Consider the following 11,840-nt stretch of genomic DNA (forward strand, 5'->3'; position numbering starts at 1 on the left):
CATAAGTTGTTTGAATTATGAATTCCATTTATATTGTTCAATGTTTATTGTTTAATGTATTAACACTTGTCAAATGAAATCAATTCCCCAAATCAACAAGATACAAGAGAGATCATGTCGAAATTTCCCTAACTCACATTGCCTAACCCTAAGTGCAAAATGAGAGAGAACCTCGATCCCTCTTAGGTTTAGTTGCAATAAGGCGCGAAAATTTCCCCCGTTTTGCGATGAGATGCACATCCCATTTCTAAATCTACCCTTCGTTGTTCCTATGTTCTGGGTTATTACAACGAAGCGCAACTGGGGTATTTCTCAAATGCGTCTCCAATCAAGACGGCATTGAAATCCTCAGGGAGATCCATGCAGGGGATTGTGGGCATCATGCCGCCCCTAGGTCCCTTGTTGCAAAAGCTTTTCGGCTCGGATTTTACTGGCTCACAGCTAAAGAAGATGCTAATAAACTGGTAAAAACTTGCCGAGGTTGTCAGTACTACGCTACTCAACCAAACGCTCCAGCACAAGAGCTGAAGACCATCCCTATCACCTGGCCGTTCGCGGTCTGGGGGCTCGATATGGTTGGAAAATTAAAGAAATCATCTCCTGGCGGTTTTGAGTACCTCCTGATCGCTGTTGACAAGTTCAGTAAGTGGATCGAGGCAAAGCCAGTGAGAAAAGCCGATGGTGGTACGGCACTAAATTTGTTTGCAGCCTCGTGACGAGATTCGGCATCCCACACAGCATAATCACAGATAATGGCACAAACTTCGCACAGGGATAATTGAAGGATTACTGCCACGTAGGGATCCGGCTTGACCTCGCATATGTGGCTCAGGTCGAAAGAGCCAACGGCCTCATACTATCCGGAATTAAACCACGCCTTGAAGAACCGCTGCGACGTGCAGCCGGAGCTTGGGCTGAGGAGTTAGACTCTGTTTTGTGGAGTTTACGAACAACCCCAAACAGGTCAACCGGATTTACCCCGTTCTTCCTGGTATACGGATCCGAAGCCGTGCTCCCCTCCGACATCATTCACGATTCACCACGAGTTTCCGCCTACAATGAAGAAACTGCTGACGAGGCCAGACAGCTATCTGTGGACCTGATCGAAGAAGCTCGGAACTTAGCTGACCAACGTTCAACCATCTACCAGCAGAAACTCCGACGCTATCACAGCCGTCGAGTTCGGAATCGCTCGTTCACGGCCGGAGACTTGGTCCTCCGCCTTCGCCAGGTGAAAGATCATAAGTTTCAATCTCCATGGGAAGGACCCTTTGTCGTGAGCAAAGTGCTTTATAACGGATCGTACTACCTTGTCGATTTCCGGGAGCTAAAGGATAGACCTGCTAATTGGTACCGGAAACGCAAGCGAGAGGATCCGGATGACATATACGATGAAACAGAACATCCTTGGAACATTGCACAGCTACGTCCTTTCCACACTTAGCAACTTTTTCGAGTTACATACTCTGTAATAGTTATACATGATCAATGAAATAAAGCATCTGGTTCACTCTTTGAGTCTTTTACCTCCTTTACTTGTTCATTTTTAGATCATGTATGTTTTCCGACTAAAACCGCAAAGCTGGATGTTTCCGCCTAGGCGTGTATGAAAGTTGTGATTTTCAAAAATCGTCCTTTAGGACGTAAGCTTAAGTTTTCTGGTGGAAATATTTTCTGTTGCGAATTCATGGATTCCTAGTAGCGATTTCCGGCACCTCGGCTAGGGGCTTGTTTCCGCGGTTATTGATGGACTGCCATTGGGCTTCGTCGCCGCTGGCGAGCATTTCCGGCTAAAGGTCCTCCGGCTCGTGGAAGGTCAAGTGAGTAAGCCGGAAAACATAAAAACCAGCACTTGCTTTCAACAAATGAAACATGCATTCATAAGTTAAAAGGATCGCAGGATAAGTTTCCGCCCACATGCGCTTGTTTCGGCGCTAGCTACTTAAAAATATTTAAGTCTTATTACAAATCCACTCCGGGGCCAAAATGATGCTTTTTCATTGTTTTGCAGGATATACTCGGAAACATGATCATCATCTTCCGAGGCCACGTACGCGGAAGCGTCGCCAGAATCTTCTCCGGAGTCTTTGTTGGAGTGATCCGCGCTGGAGCCTGAGCCTTCCTCGACATCTTCGTCTTCTTCTTCGCTTTCCTCCTCGGAGAATCCTTCGGGAAGATCGTACTTGTTGTACCAGAAGGAGTGATTCAGTCGCTCGGCTAGCAACCGATCATACCCTTGGGTCTCCGCGAGGGCGAGACCGACGTTGGTGCCCTTGGGGACTCCGCGCGCGACTTCCGCCAAGTCCATTTCCGGGCAATGAGCTTTGCACGTTGCCAGGGTAAGAGAGGCGACCCCGCGGGCGGAAGACGCTTGCCAGTCTTTGATGAGATCCGGCACCATCCGCATAAGCTTGGCGGCTCTCTTCAAGCTCAGAGACTTGGCGATTCCGCGGCAGGCTTCGAAGAGATCGGTGATGGAGTTCCGCGCATCTTCATAAGCCTCCGTCCTGGTGGCAGTCTCCGGGTTCCATTCGAATCCGAGAGTGGCTGTAAAACACAACGGTTACTCCGCGATAAAAGGCAGAGTCAATATGAAGAAAGCCGGGAAGCAGCAATAAAGTCCTTACGGAAGATCAGCTTGTCAATATCATCCGCCTCTTTGTCGGAAGTTTTCGCCTTGGAGACTAGCGTCTTTATCCGCGCGTTGCTTTTCTTCAGCTTCTCGTTAAGCTCCGCGATGGCCTGAGCATGTTCCTCCTCGCGCTCCTTTCTCTCCTTTGTCTCCTTTTCGGTGGACTCCTTGAGGAACCCTTGGAGAGAATCATGCTCGGCTTTTAGAACTTCTAGTTCCGCGGACAGCTCGTCGACGGAAGGCTTTCTGGCAAGTTGATCTGAAAAGGCGGAAAATAGAAGAGTAAAGTTAGTTCAAGCAAATAGTCGTGTTGCAGAACCTGGGGGCTAAGCCGGAATCATTACCTTCATAATTTTTTAGGCGGGTCTCCAGGGTCGCAATGGACTTCTGGTTTTCCGCGTCTCGCTTCTGCAGCATTTCGATCTCCGTTTCTGCTCCAGCACGTGAATGCGCAGATCTTCATGCAGCTTCCGCGTGTTCTGTGTAGCAGATGAGAGTTAGTCGGAAACTTGAAATTCTGGGGGCTGGACGTGAAGTTAAAAAATCCTTAGTGTTGGAAAATTTCGAGTTTCCGCTAAGGTACATAATTAAAGCATTGGCTGGCTCATACATGTCACTCGGAAAAATGCACAAACCAATGCTTGGGGGCTGGTGTTACCTGGCGCACGTTCTTGTGCTTGGCGAAGAAAACCTTGAGACCACTTTCTAGGTCGTTCAGTTCTTGCTCTTCCGTGTTCGCAGGCCCCCACACTTGGTCCAACATGGCGGAAATCTCCGCGTGGCGTTGTGAGAGGGGGACTCTTTGCAGAACCGGAAAGAGATGATGGTGAGTCTGGGGCGTGCCGGTGGCACGACTTAGGGATAACTTCTTCTCAACTTCCTCAGCCGGAGCTTCAGCTGAGGTAACAGTAGGCTGTTCAGGCGGAGGTGCAGGCGAGGACGCGCCCTTGCCGGAATCGCCTTTGCCGGATTCGGCAGTTGGTTCCTCCGGGAGATCATCGAGGTTGATGACATCCTTGGGATCCGACTTGGCAGAGGAAGGGGCTTTGGGCGGAACCTCCACTTCCGGTGTGACGGGCACAGAAGCCGGAGATGGCTTCGCCTTCTTCTTGGGGTTCTTGGAGGGCTTGCTTCCGGAAGTTTTGCTGCAAATAAAAGTACAACACTTAGCAAAAGCCTGGTTAAAAGCTAGCAAACAAATCTTAGACGGAAATCAAGTACTCACGAAGACGTCATGAAGAATTGGCTGATGTTTGGTTGCAGCTGCTTGCTGGTGTCGATTTGCTTGAGGCGCTGCTTTTCTTTTTCCGCCCTCCGGGTAGCCGCGATACTTGGTGTCTCGCGGGCGCGTTTTTCAGCAGTGCCGGAAGGAGCAGCTCTCTTCCGCTTGGCGGGACCTGATGATTCAGGAATCTCCGCATCGGGGGCAGCCTCGGGATCATTGGTGCCGGAGTGAGGGATCCGGATTAGGGTTCCGAGATCCTTTTCCTCGAGCTCCTCCAGCTGAGCGCATGAATACTTAGACAAATTTTGCAAAAGAAAGACGAAGGAACTGGCGTCGGAACAGGAAACTTACCGCGATCCCGGATGCGTTGACCTGGATGTCCTTGTTGCACACGTGAATCCGAAGATCACGCGGAATCTTGATCAGGAGCCGGATCCGCTTGTCGATGGCGTCGGCGGAAAGGTTGTCCTTAGAGGCGCGCATAGGATCGTCGCGCCCCGTGTACTGGAACATCAGGCGGTCCCGATGTTGAAGGGGTTGGATCCGCTTTGTGAACCAGGACATCGTTAGGTCCTTCCCTGACAGACCATCTTCCGTCAGTTTGCAGATCCTCCTAACTGCGCGAGTCAATTGAGGTGACTCGGAGAGATGAGGACATTGTGTCCAGGCCGGAGTCTCGCTGGCGGGGCCATTTTTGAAGGCTGGCAACACCCTCGCGCTCGCCGGGTCGGAAACGTCCTTCAGATAGAAGAAGCCTCAAGACCAGTATCGCGCGGATTCGTGGCGGTCGGTGGGAGGATAGACATGGCCAGGGCGGAGCTTGAAAGTGATTGTCCCGCAGGTGGCCAACTCGGAAGTTTGAGGAATCTTCTCCTTTTTGACGGAGAAGAAGTACTGAAAGAGGGAAAGTTCTGGGGTTACTCGGAGGTGGCCTTCACATAGAGTCACGTGATTGTTGATGGCCAGGATGCTATTCGGAGATATGTTGTGAGGCTGGAGCCCATACGCCTTTAGAACTTCTGAGAAGAAGTCGCTAGGCGGAAAGGAGAAGCCGCGCTCCACAAGCGCCTTTGTCACCACCATCTCTCCGGCTTCGGGAGCTGGAGCCAGTGAACACGGAAGTGTCCGCCAGGACCCGGGCTTCAGAAAACCCTCCGCCTCGAGGTTGCGGAGCTCAGTCTCTGTGGTGGTGCAGGGCCACCATTTCCCCTTGGCTTCGCTGTCTCGCACGCGAGCCTTAGATTTTTTGGTGGCTGCTTCTTCCGCCTTCTTTTCCATTTGTTCTGCCCCCGCTGTTTCTTCCGGGTTGGCAGATGTTCCCTCGATGTTCTTGCCGGAATCCTTCGAGGGTTCCAGCTGAACTGGGACGAAAGGGGGAGGAGCGGAGGAGATGGGTGTCGCCATAATCGGCTCGGAGGAGGGAGGTGGAGTTGAAGAAGACATCTGAAAGGAAAAATGTGAAGATAGCTAACTTAGCCGGAACCGACGTTGATACCCTATTCATCCCTACCAACTACGGCGAGAAGGCGAAACTTGAGGGCTTACCAGAATGGCTTCCGCGGTGGTCGGAGTCGCCGGCGGTGAGGTTTTGCTGCGGTGGCTCGCTGAACTTAAGAACAGGAAGAACAACGTACGGCGGTGAAACGGCTCCGGCAAACTTCTGGTGGACTCCGGTGCGGCGGAGGAGGAGCTCGGAGGCGGCGCTGTGCGAGAGATGAAAAAGGGGCGAATGGGGTGATTAGGGTGAATAGAGGATATTTATAGGCCGAGGGGAGGAGATTCGTGCTCCGCATCCTGTGGTCGGAACGCAAGCGTCGCGCCGTTGGATGATCGACACGTGTCAGAAACCCTAAGCGGTAAAAATGGCTAAGGATAATTTACCGCTCAAATCGCCCGAAAATGGCGCCAAGATTGGCGGAACCGTTTGAACTTTTAGAGGTTCCGGGTAGCAGTTTGAAAGGCTGTAAACTCTTGTCCAAAGCAGGGGAGTAACCCGGAGACGTGTTGTATCGATACTGTCGATGGATGAAGTCCCGCGGGATAAAGGTTTTTTCAGACTAAAAGTTGGGAAATAAAATGATATGAAGTTGGAGTTCTTCAAGTTTCCCCATGTTGCCAAGATTGTCGGAATATGTGAAGCTTTAGCAAGGCGGAAACAAGAGGTGAATCTCGGAGAACTCTGGGGGCTACTGTTGTAGGTATACTTCATGGGTGTACCATCGACAGTGCCTAGATCCGGCAAGCCCGGGTGGCCCACAGACGGTGATGTGGCATGTGGCCCATCGGGCGGCCCAGTTGCTGTTGATCATGAAGGATGAAGTCCAGCCCAGGATTGGTAAGCCGGATCCTAACCGACCTTCGGAGGAGGCCGGATCCGTGAAGGCCCATGAGGAACCCGGATCCAGTACGACGTAGATGGAAGGCGGATCCTTGACGTACACGGCAAGACATTGTACCGTAGTTAGGCAACCCGTAATCCGGCTAGGACTCTCCATGTAAACCCTAGATCCGTGCGCCTTTATAAGCCGGATCCCGGGAGCCCTAGAGGCACAACCACAACTCATTGTAACAACGCGAAAGCGCCCGGATAATTCCGGACAAGCAGCGAGTAGGCCTTGCCATCGTGCAGGTGTTCCGAAGCTGGGTAAATCGCGTACCACCGTCCCGTGTGCACTCCGCCCTATGGCCCCTACTTCTTCACCCCCTCGTGAGGATCCCTCCTCCGAGGCACCGTCGAATAGGCAACGACACACGTCATGCTATGCCACCACCACTCGATGGAGAGGCCACCGCAAAGGTTTGGTTGAAAGTTGGGGATGCCCAACCATTGTTGGATGAAGCTCCAAAGACGAACGGTGAATCTACATTCGACAAAAAGATGGGAGACCGACTCCATCGTTTGTTTGCAAACAGGGCAAAGACCACAATTGGGCCAACCCCGTTTTTGAAGCCGGTCGGCGGTCCAAAGGCGGTTTTGAGTGACGAGCCAAGCAAAGAATTTTGCCTTGGGAGGAGCCCAAGCCTTCCAAACCGACTTGTGCAAGAAGGAGGATGTGGAGCCAATGAATTGCACGTCATAGGCTGACTTAGCGCAGTATTGGCCATCGGCCGTGAGGTTCCGAGTGATTGTGCCATCCGTCTCTTCGTTGAGCTGAACCTCATTGATCAAGACCCAAAGGTTGAGAAATTGGTGAAGATGAGCCAAAGAGAAGTTTTCGTCCAAGACAATGTTTCGAACCCACGCATTGTCATGCAAGGCTTTGCTCACTTTCCATTTTTTCAAACGGGAGGAGGCATAGATAAGGGGCACAATATCCTTATGCTTCTTTCCCTCTAGCCAAGGGGCCTCCCAAAAATTTGTCTGTTGTCCATTACCAACGCAGATGGTGGTAGCCGCATAAAAAATGTACATGTCTTTGTCAGAACAAGGGTTGCCATGACCAACCCAAATTTTTGGGAGTCCGTCCACTCAAGCCAAGGCCAGCGAAGGCGGAGATCCGTAGCAAATTTTTCCAAGTTCTTGACCCCAAGACCACCAAGCTTGGTAGGCCGACAAACCGTTTCCCAATGAACCTTGCACTTAGCACCGGTGGTGCGCTCCTTAGCCGCCCAAAGAAAAGCCCTTTCAATCTTGTTGATGAAGTTGATGGTTTCGGGACGAACCACGAGAGGAGTGGGGTAGTAAGTAGCTTGGGAAGTGATGACCGATTTGACAAGAGCCGCACGGCCGACCGTAGTGATGAGGTTCCCGTTCCGAGAAGGGAGCTTTCCCGCACATTTATCTTCAAGGTGTTGAAAGTCCACCCACTTCAAATGCCACACTGAGAGGGGTAAACCAAGGTACTTCATAGGGAAGGTGGTACGCGAAGCCGGGATGCCCTCAAGAATGTCTTCAAGGTCAATGTTCCCGCATCTAATGGACACCACGGAGGCCTTTTGGAAGTTAGTGCATAGCCCGGTGACATCCCCAAAACTTTCAAGAATAGCCGCCAAATTCTTAATGTCCTCCTTGAGGGGAGCGACGAAGACTGCCGCATCATCCGCATAGAGAGAAGTTCTAAGGATAGATCCACGTCCTCGAAGCTTGTGGAGAATCCCATGCCTCGTGGCCTCATAAAGGATTTGGTTGAGCGGATCAATGGCAAGGACGAAGAGGGGAGGCGAAAGAAGATCTCCTTGCTGGAGACCCGACCATGCACAACTAATTATTTTGTTGAACCAAGATCTTACCACTTTTTCATTTCATCATGTTTTTGTATGAAGGTTATAGAAAAAAAAAACTTTGGTAATCATAAGACCCTGCACGGTATAGGTACAATTTTCATTCCCCGCACAACACGTATATGGAACCAACACAACATGAGACAAAGTGACCAGAAATATTCTCCTAAATGAAAAAACGACAAAAGATACAACCTCAACTGCTAAAAGGTCCAGTCTCTCATTTAGCAATCAATTGTAACGGTCAAGGATCCACCGTTAGAAATTATTTTCATGCGTACCACATGCAGCTGGAGTCGTATTCACTGGGTATATGATGTGTTCTGCCCAATAGTATATAAGTAAATTTCAAAATAATATTATTTCAATCGATTTCCACGAAATATTTTCAGTAATGGTTCCAAAAATTTAAATGCTCAGTTTTTTTCAGTGCCATTCTTTAAAAAATCAATATTACATCATAAATGTTCACAAAAAATTCAATTGCTTCAGAAACATTATGCGCCAATTTCACATATTTGAATTTTTTTTCATCCATTATTGTTTACTGTCGGTTTGCAAAAGGATTTACAAGTTCTCACTGCAGTTGCATCTAATATTTAGTATATTTTAAAGATGTACCTTCAAACTCGTTACATGTGACTTCTCTGTCGTCTCCGACGTTTGTATTCTCCGACTTCTCCAACGTCTGGATTCTGCATTCGCTTCACCGATGATTAACGTCTGTTGCGGCTAACTTGCCTTGGAGCATCCTCAAGAGGAGTGTCTTGTTTTAATTTTTGTTTGCTTGTTGTTCCTTCGCTTTGTGAGCTGATTTCCTTAGCATCTTGTACGTGTGATTTTATTAATTTCAAGCAGAAATAAAGCCTACAGTTTAAAAGAAACACATTACTTGTGGGAAACTCTATGAAATGTATATGCCATCGCACGAGAAAGAATGGGTGGGTGGAGAGAAAAATCACACTTGACAATCGAAATTAACATACCATCCACTCTGTAATGTGTGGTGTACAAAACAGGTTGTACCGCATGTCATACATTGGTAGATAGACAGGTGAAGAGAAAAGGTGGATGTGTTGTATTTCTATATCTACACCGTTCCTTTTAATTGAAAATACTAGCCCACTTTAGTAGGCTTTTTAGGTTTCGTCTCTCCTTCTTCCTGGCGGCCGCCGCCTTTAAGAGAACCGCACTTCACCTTCGCCTCCATCATAGATCGATTTCTCCTCCTTCGGCCGGTTTCACCGGCGTCGGGAGGGGTGGAGAACCCGATCTATGCGTGGATATTTTTAATAAAGTAGGATTTTCCACATATTAGGTTAGGTCTGGTTGTCGTCTTCTTGTTAGCCTTCATCACACTGAAGATGGCATGTCTACAATAAGTGTTCTTCAATTCTTCGTTCGACGACAAGATCTCATTCATGACGTCAATGGTGGTGTTGGAGGATTACAATTTTCTAGTTATGGATCTTCAGATCTTGCTTCGCCAGATCGATTTTGGATCATTTCTCATGGTTGCCGCGAGGACGATTATCCTCGCAATATTTGTTTCGGCTGCTACGTCCTCGACAATGGTGATTCCAGCGATGTTGACTAGACTGTTCGGTTAATTTTCCCTGCCATATTGGTGCTGATACTTTTGCCGATGTTGATTGACTACTTCAATGGTTGCGCGTGCACGTAACCTTGACATTGCGGCTCAAATTAAAAAAAATGGGAGAACCTTTGTTAGTATTTTCAGGTCTATGCTTTGGTATCTGTTTTTGGCTGCCTTGAGAGAACTGCAAGATTGTGTCATGGAGGAAAGAAGAATTTGAAGATCTCAATAATTTGATTCGTTTATTTTATAGTTTATTTTGTAGTCGTTGGAGTCAGCTTGTGTATCTCTATCATGTACTATTTGTTACTATAAGTATTATGGTATTGATTGTCAAAAAAAATACTAACCCATTTCTCTAGCACGAAACAAAAACACACTCATCAATACGTACATACACTCACTTCTATATAAACTAGATTTAAATGTGCGCCTTGGCGCACGATCCCGTGGAGTCCATACCAATATTTATTTTTGTATAATAGCGATAAAACTTAACTGCCCATATGCTAATATATTACTTAGTTTTTACTGAAAGCAACTAAGATAAAAGTATCTAATATCTATCTCACGATAATCATTTTGTAAAACATTATATAGTAACCCAAGAGAAAAGCAAAGAGAACGTCGTAAACATAATTACTTGAACCAACACAAAATTACACACATATCAATTAATTATTAATACAAACTAATAATAAATAGTTAGCAATAAGAAGACATTGAGAATGGAAAGAAAATTTTCATATATTGATAGCTTGCGCAAGCCTCCGAGGTGGTCGGTGATTTTACACCTTGCCATCAGAGTGGCTAAGACGGTGTGCTGACAGATAGAACTGCAGCTGGTATATAAGCTTGGTACTTTGATTGGGAAGTTTTCTTCAGCATGTTCTCAACAGCATGACGGCGGTTAGAATTATAACTGACTCCATGTAAGAGTTTGGCGCTGAGTAAGACAATAATTAGGTAATAGCGTACATAGAGTAGTTAAGAGCAGATCAATGTTGTGTTGAATGGATAAAAACCTGCAAACAAGATGTGATGAAAAATAATTATGTTTTACTGAAATATACATGATACGCATAATGGAGCTCGGGCTGATGTTTATTTTGCATACAGTGACGATAAAAATTAACCGCCAATATCAAAATATATCTAGACATGTTTTAACGTGTAGATACATGCAAATGTAGACAAAGTTGAGACAAAAAAAATAGACTGAAGGAGTAATACATTTCTTAGGTTTTACAAAACTTTTATGATCTATAGTACCTTATAGAATGCGTCTTACCTTATGGAAATTTGATGTGTCTTTTAAATAAAATACCTACGCCAAGCCGAGGCACCAAAGAGTTTTTCTTTTTGTAGCCAAACTCCCTTCTCATTGATAGGAATAATCTCTCCGACATATATAAGCAAGAGGCTAAAAACCTTTGGTCAACGTTACTCTGTTTCAAGTTAAATAAAAAAATCATGTCTTTACAATATCAGATAAAGAAAACAAGCAGGAAACACTATCCCAGTAACACAATATTTCAGCGAACTTGAATCCCCAAGCAGGCAACCAGACAACAACATCCATCTATTTAGAGCGCGCCTCACGGAGATGGATTTAGAAGGCATCCCTATAGCCCAACATAAATATGTAGAGATGCTAAATAATAGAAGAAAAAATAACAGGTCGGCAAGCAGTCATATTCGATCTCAGATTATCGTAAAGTGGTGTCGAGATTACCCACTGGGTTATTCAATATCCACTCTTTTCCTGAAACCAATGCTCAAGCAACATAGTGGGAATATGACAGAAAACGAGATAGAGCGATTGGAAGCTCCCACCCGTCTCTCCTCTCCTCTCCCGTTGAGAGTCCACCGTCACGCCCCAGCGCTTCCTTCTCCCTTCTCCGGCGGCGCTGCTGCTTGGAGCAAGGAAGGATGGAGTGGCTGGCTTGTACAGAGTAGATTTAGTTATAAGTTTCTCGGCTTGTTGCTGGTAGTGGGCGCTATGCCCGTAGACTGGAGAGTTGCATCGGGTTTCTTCGGCCAGATCCGATGCTGCTGGTGGCTGGTCGTCCTCGCCGTGGTGCTCCATCGGCCGGAGCCGAAGGCGACGCGGACCTCCAACATCAGGGACTTCTTCAATAAGGCCGACGTCTATGCTGGTGGTG

The sequence above is a fragment of the Lolium rigidum genome, chromosome 1, assembly GCF_022539505.1.
Source record: "Lolium rigidum isolate FL_2022 chromosome 1, APGP_CSIRO_Lrig_0.1, whole genome shotgun sequence".
In the NCBI taxonomy this organism is placed as follows: Eukaryota; Viridiplantae; Streptophyta; class Magnoliopsida; order Poales; family Poaceae; genus Lolium; species Lolium rigidum.